The following is a 6,592-nucleotide window of genomic DNA, read 5'->3' on the forward strand; positions in this document are numbered from 1 at the left end:
ATAGTCATCAGTATTATCCTTAAAATGTGAAGGAGAAATAAAAACTTTTGCAGGCAGACAGAAGCTGAGAGAATTTATCACTAGAAAACCACCAATGCAGGAAATACTCAAGGGGGATATTTGACCAGACAAAAAACAAAACAAAACAAATAAAAAGTACAAGTAAAGCTCCATCAGGATCACAATAAAAACAAAGATAATCTATGACAACAATAACATAAAAGGGTAGAGGATAAAGATCTGCAGTAGCAAAGGAGGATAGAGTACAGAAGCATTCATATGACAAAGAACTTTTGTACATATGAACATTTTTTTCTTAATGTAATGGTAACCACCCACGAAAAAGCCACTACTGAAACACACAGCTTAAAAAAGAAAAAACAGGGGAAAGAAGTATGGAATACCACCAAACAAAAACAATTGACAGAAACAAAAAAGAGAAGAACCAAAGAAGACACAGAGCTATCAGAAAACAAAACATAAAACGGCTATAGAAAAGCCTCAAGTATCAATAATTACCCTAAATGTAAATGGACTGAACTCACCAATAAAGTGGCACAGGGTAGCAAATTGAATCAAAATGCAAAACCTAACCATATCCTGGCTTCAAGAGACACATCAAAGCTGCAAGGACAAAAGTAGATTCAAAGTGAGAGGTTGAAAAATGATTCTCCAAGCAAATAATAAAGAAAAGCAGGTGTAGCCATACTTATACAGTGTGTCTTTAAAGTCATGGGTGCACTTTTGACCAGTCACAGGAAAGCAACAAAAGATGATAGAAATGTGAAATCTGCACCAAATAAAAGGAAAACTCTCCCAGTTTCATATTTATTCAGTGCAGTTCGATGTGGGCTCACGCACAGATTTTTTAGCACCCCTTAAGTAGCTATCCTGTATAGCCTCTACAGACTCATCACTGACTGATGGCCTACCAGAACGGGGTTTCTCCACCAAACTTCCAGTTTCCTTCAACTGCTTATCCCGCCGAGTAATGTTATTCTTATGTGGTGGTGCTTCGTTATAAACGTGGCTATATTCACGTTGCACTTTGGTCATGGATTCAAATTTAGTAAGCCACAGAACACACTGAACTTTCCTCTGTACCATCCACATCTCGACTGGCATGGCCGTGGGCTGCTCCGCTGCATACACAATGTTATGTCATCATCTGCGCATGCGCACATGCTGCCACATCATCCTACAAAACCTGGGAGGGCTTTCCTTTTATTTGATGCAAATTTCACATTTGTATCATCTTTGGTTGCTTTCCTGTGACCAATCAAAAGTGCACCATAATTTTATGGACACACTGTATATGACAATGTGACTTCAAGACAACAAAAGTAATCAGAGACAAAGACGGACATTTCATAAGGATAAAGGGGACATTGTAGCAAGAAAACATATCCTTTCTAATATATATGCACTAAACCAGCAAGCACCAAAATATATGACATCTACCAACTGATCTAAAAATAGAAGCAGACAAAATCACGAGACAATACAATAATACTCATCCATAAGAAATGATGATATAGTTACATTTACAACAACATGGATGGACTTTGAGAACATTATACTGAGTGAAACAAGTAAATCAGAAAAAGGTAAGAACTGTATGATTTCACACACAGGCAGGATAAGATATAAAACTGAGACTTATGGACATAGATAAAAATGAAGTGGTTACCAGGGGGAAGGGAATGTGGGGGAGGGCAAAGGGGGCTTAAGTGAATGGGGAAGAGGCAGGGGTTGGGGAGAAGGGAGTAAAGAGGCACAAATATAAAGTGACAGAAAATGATTTGACTTTGGGTGATGGGTATACAACATAATCAACTGTTCAAATGCTACAGAAATGTTCACCTGAAACCTATGTACTCTTTCTTTTTCTTGTGTGTGTGTGTGTGTGAGTGTGTGTGTGTGTGTGTGTGTGTGTGTATGACAGATACAGAGAAAGAGACAGAGAGAGGGACAGATAGGAATAGACAGATAGGAACGGAGAGAGATGAGAAGCATCAATCATTACTTTTTTGTTGCGACACCTTAGTGGTTCATTGATTGCTTTCTCATATGTGCTTGACTGTGGGCCTTCAGCAGACTGAATAACCCTTGCTAAAGCCAGTGACCTTGGGTTCAAGCTGGTGAGCCTTGCTCAAACAGGCGACCTCGGGGTTTCAAACCTGGATTGCTGCATCCCCATCCGATGCTCTATCCACTGTGTCACCACCTGGTCAGGCCAAAACCTATGTACTCTTATTAATTAATGTCACTCTGTTAAAGTTAATTTTCTAAATATTATAAAATTAAAAAAAAATAAACCATCACTTCTTTCTTGATGCTGTACTATTTCTCTTCTACCATGAAAAATCCTATAGTGCCAACATATATTAAATGCTGTGTTATCCCATTATAAATTCATACTATTAGTTCTGTTTAATTAAAGCAAAAGTTTATATATAAAATTGAAGCATAAAAATGTATTAATATTTTATATATTCAAATAATATATAAAATATATATTATTAATATTTATTTATAAATGTTAAAAGCAGGGTATTTAACTACATTATATTTAATCAACATGAGATGTTCAAATGTTTATCATTATATATGATTTATGATTTATCATTTATATATATTTATCATTGTATAGGGCCCGAATGAAGCTACTAAGAAAAAAAGGTAAGTGGGGGAAAATTTTTCTGAAAGAAATTTTTTTAAAGAATTTTTTTTCTTTTTTTTTTAAGTGACAGGCGGGGAGAAAGAGAGACAAAAAAGAAAAAAGAAAAAAAAGAAAGAGAGACAGATTCCAGCACGCACCCCTACCGGGATCCATCCAGCAACCCTGCAGTCTGGTGCCAATGCTTGAATCAACCCAGCTATCCTCATGCCCGGGGGCCAGTGCTCCAACCAATCGAGGCACTGGCTACAGGAAGAGAAAAGGGAGAGAAGGCGGAGAAGGAGGGAAAGAGAAGCAGACGGTTGCTTCTCTGTGTGTCCTGACGATGAATTAAACTCCAGATGTCCATACACCTAATGAACACTCTATCCACTGAGCCAGCGGGCCAGGGCCTAGAAGAATTTATACCTTGAAATGCTGTAATGAAATTCTGAGAAATAGTAAGACAGTCATAGAAAGATAAAAATCATTTTGCAACTGCTATATTTTGAAACTGAAATAATACCAGATATATATTTGAGCACTTTGCAATAATTTTGAACAAAATGTTATCATTAGATCAAAAAAAAGTAAGGGATATAAAATAATTTATTTTCCCTTTACTTATTCCATTTTCACTGCTCTTCCTTTCACCCAAGTTTTTTATCTATATTATTTTCCTTCTCTCTAAAAAACTTTTTTTTAACATTTCTTGCAAATTAGTTCTATTAGCAACAAATTTTTTTCAATTTTTGTTGTCTAAGAGTGTATTTCTCCTTTACTCACAACATTGTTGGGGGTTTTTTCTCTCAACATTGTAAATATTTTACTCCACTTATTTCTTGTTTGCATTATTTCTGAAAAGTAATGTAATCATCTTTGTTTCTATTTAAATGAGCTTTTGCTCCCCCTCTGGATTTTTTCAGAATTTTAAAGGAATATTTGCCCTCCAGGCAATGGCACAGTGTATAAAGGGTCGGCCTGGTACTCCAGAGAACTCAGGTTCAAAATCCCAAGGTTACTGGCTTGGGTGTGGGCTCACTTGACTTAAGCACAGGCTCACCAGCTTGCCTGTGGGGTTGCTGGCTTGAGTGTGGGATCATAGACATGATCTCATGTTCACTGGCTTGAGCCCAATGATTGCTGGCTTGAAGCCCAAAGATGCTGGCTTGAGCCCAAAGTCTCTGGCTTATGCAAGGGGACACTGACTTAACTGGAGCCAACTGGTCAAGGCACATATGAGAAAACAATCAATGAGCAACTTAGGTGCCACAACAAAGAATTGATGCTTCTCATCTCTCTCCCTTCCTAATTATCTGTTTCTATCTGTTCCTCTCTCTGTCTCTGTCTTTCTTGCTAAAAGTAAATAAGTAAATAAATATAATATTTGATTTGTTTGGAAAAATACACCTAGAAGTTTGGCATTTATCTTGCTTGGTGCTCTTGCTCTTTAAGAATCCTATATCTTTGTTTTGGTGTTTTAATTTGGAGGAAATTCTCAGTCTTCTTGTTTCAGATATTTTTTTCTATTCCTTTCTCTCTTCTTTTTCTGGTATTCCCATTATGTGTATGTTAAATCTTTTTTAGTGTTCCCACAGCCTCCATATATTCTCTTCTGTCTTTTTTTATTATTATTCAGACATTGATTTATTTGCTTTTCAGTTTTGAAGGTTTCTGTTGAAAAGTCCTTAAGGTCAGTAACTCTTTCCTCAGCCATGTTCATTCAGTCTCCTCATAAACCCATCAATGGAACTCTTCATTTCTGTTACAGTATTTTTAAGCTCTAGCAATTCTTGTTGGTTCTGTTTTAGGATTCCCATCTGTCTGCTCACATTTTCCATCTGTCCTTGCATGTTATCTACCCATTAGGGCCTTTTGCATATTAATTGTATTGTTTGAAATTTTTGGTCTGATAATTTTAACATTCCTTGTTCTCATGCTTATTCTGTCTCAACAAATTATGTATTTGTTTGGTTCTTTTTTTTGTAATTTTGTTCTTGATAGCTAGATATAATGTACTGGATAAAAGGAAATTTAGCAGTGAACTTTTATAATGTGTTGGTGAGGTGTGAGTGCAGGGGAAGCTTTCTCTAATTCTATAATTTGGTCTTAATCTTTTAGTGAGCCTATGCCTATACACTGTGAATTCTCAAGGGTTTCTCAGTTTTTTCTCCCCCATTATGTGGGAGAGTACAACTAGAGTGAGCTGGAGCTAAGTACTTCCCTTCCCTCAGTCACATAGGCTCTGGTTATTCTCTACTAGGTGAGTCTTTGGTTGACTAGTTTCTCCTGAGGGCCAGCTCCCCCTGCTGGAAGCTCTAGGGGCTTTTTCTTTGGTATTCACTGTGAGAAACTGGTTGAGATGAATCTCCCTAAATTGAGTCTCCTTCTTCACCACACCCCGTTCCCACCAGTGAATAGCTACTCCTAGAGTTTTTAACTCTCAGAGTTGTCCACACTGACCCTTCAAAAATTTGTCAATTATAGTTCAGGTTTTTCTATTCTAGCACTGGGCTCCCTGAAGATTTCTACTCAGGTAAGCCAAGGCTGTATTCACCTCTCTGTCACTCTCTTCTTGGGGGATATGTTTTGCCCTGTATCCTTGCCTCTCAGAGGGATCCACAGAGTTGCTATTTGAGCTTTTTTACTTATTGTTAGAATAGAGTGGTGACTTCCAAGCTCCTAGCATGTGAATCTAGAAATCAGTCATCTTTTACCTTTTAAGTATAGTTTTGAAACCAGAAATATCAGCATTTGTGCTGCCTGTCACAACTCAATAAAATTACTAAAGATACTATTACTCAAACTAAAATTTTAGTTTTTGAGTTTCTCCTATCAGTTTCACTGTATGGAGAATGCTAGGTTGTTTTTTTTGTTGTTGTTGTTTTTTGGTTTTGTTTTGTTTTTTGGTTTTGTTTTGTTTTTTCAGCACCTTAAATATTATACTCCACTCTAAGCCCTGGCCGATAGCTCAGGAGATAAAGCGTCGGCTGTCATATGGATGTCTCAGGTTCGATTCCTAGTCAGGGCCTACAGGAGAAGCTGCCATCTGCGTCTTCCCTGCCCCCTCTCTCCCTCTTCTCCTCCTGCAGCCAGTGGCTCCTTTGGTTCCAGCATGGCCCAGGGTGCTATAACTGGTACTGGAGCTTCAGCCCCAGATGGGGGTGCCAGGGGGATCCCAGTCGGACCATGTGGGAGTCTGCCTCACTATCTTCTCTCCTATCACCTAAAAAAAATATTTTTTTACTTCATTCTCTTCTGACTTACCTGTTTTCTGTTGAGAAGTCTTCTTTTCCTTATTCATATATAAGAAAGGTCCCTTCTCAAACCCCCAGCTTCAGGATTTTTTAAACTTTTTTATTGTTTTCAGTAGTTTGAATATAATGTCTAGATATTGCTGTTTTTTTTTCATCTTTATTTTGACCTTCCTTGATCTGTGGATTGGTGCCTGTCAAAATTTCTCATTATTATATCATTTATTTTTCTTTTTTAGTCTTCTGATTTTCTAATTATGTGTATGTTCAAAACTTTGAAATTATGTTATGGTTATTGAATTTTTAGCTTTGATTTTTAATTTTTTTAAATATTTTAATTTTAGTTTGCTAAATTTCTATTGTTTTACCTTCAGTTCACGGAATTGCTCCTCAGCTGTGTCCTATTAATAAGCCCACCAAAAGAATTCATTTCTAGTACAATGCTTTTGATTCCTAGAATTTCATTTTAAATATTCCATCTCTCTACTTACAGAATACTTGTGTTATTGCATATTGTCTATTTTTCCATTGAAACCTCTGACATATTAATCATAGTTGTTTTAAATGATGTTTCTTTTAATTCCATCATCTGGGTTATGTCTGAGCCTGATTGTGATGACTGCTTTGTCTCTTCAGACTGTTTTTTACCTTATCTTCCAGTATGACTTGTAATATAATT

This window comes from Saccopteryx bilineata, chromosome 5 (assembly GCF_036850765.1).
Source record: "Saccopteryx bilineata isolate mSacBil1 chromosome 5, mSacBil1_pri_phased_curated, whole genome shotgun sequence".
NCBI lineage: Eukaryota > Metazoa > Chordata > Mammalia > Chiroptera > Emballonuridae > Saccopteryx > Saccopteryx bilineata.